This window comes from Triticum urartu, chromosome 2 (assembly GCF_003073215.2).
Source record: "Triticum urartu cultivar G1812 chromosome 2, Tu2.1, whole genome shotgun sequence".
Taxonomy (NCBI): Eukaryota; Viridiplantae; Streptophyta; class Magnoliopsida; order Poales; family Poaceae; genus Triticum; species Triticum urartu.
In genome coordinates this window covers 269,070,088-269,071,233 of record NC_053023.1, presented here as the reverse complement: position 1 = coordinate 269,071,233, position 1,146 = coordinate 269,070,088, and positions in this window count along the sequence as shown.

Genomic DNA, 1,146 nt, shown 5'->3' with positions numbered 1-1,146 from the left:
CGGTGTCATCTCATCGGAATTACTTAGTGCCCTATTTAAAGTGAATGTGGTTGTCTCCAATGCCTAACCCATAAACTATAATGGTAATTCGATAAGATACATCATGGTATACATCATATCCAATAGGGTGCAGTTATGATGTTCGGACACACCATCACACTTTGGTGTTCCAGGCTGTATTAGTTGTGAAACAATTTCCACAATGTCTTAAATCTGTGCCAAACTCGTAATTCAGATATTCATCTCTATGATCATATCATAGATATTTTATCCTCTTATCACGACGATCTTTCAACTTCACCCTAAAATTACTTGAACCTTTCAATAATTCAGACTCGTGATTCATCAAGTAAATATACTCAACATCTACTCAAATCATCTGGAAGTAAGAACATAACGATATCCACTACATGCCTCAGCACTCATTGGATTGCACACATCAAAATGTATTACTTCCAACAAGTTGCTTTCTAGTTCCATTTTACTGAAAACGAGGCTTTCAGTCATCTTGCCCATGATTTTCATGTCTCAAGTGATTCAAAATCAAGTGAGTCCAAACGGTCCATTTGCATGGAGTTTCTTCATGCATATACACCAATAGACATGGTTAGCATGTCTCAAACCTTTCAAAACAAGTGAGCCCAAAGATCCATCAACATGGAGCTTCTTCATGCGTTTTATACCGATATGACTTACGTGGCAGTGCCACAAGTAGGTGGTACTATCATTACTATCTTTTGGCATGAACATGTGTATCACTACGATCGAGATTCAATAAACCATTCATTTGCAGTGTGTAAGACCATTGAAGGTATTATTCAAATAAACAGAGTAACCATTATTCTCCTTAAATGAATAACCGTATTGCGATAGACATAATCCAATCATGTCTATGCTCAACGCAAACACCAATCTCGATGGTAGAGGGAGCGTACGATATTTGATCATATCAACATTGGAAACACTTCCAACACATATCGTCAGCTCACCTTTAGCTAGTCTCCGTTTATTCCGTAGCTTTTATTTCGAGTTACTAACACTTAGCAACCGAACCGGTATCTAATACCCTGGTGCTACTAGGAGTACTAGTAAAGTACACATCAACACAATGTATATCCAATATACTTCTATCGACCTTCCTCTCTT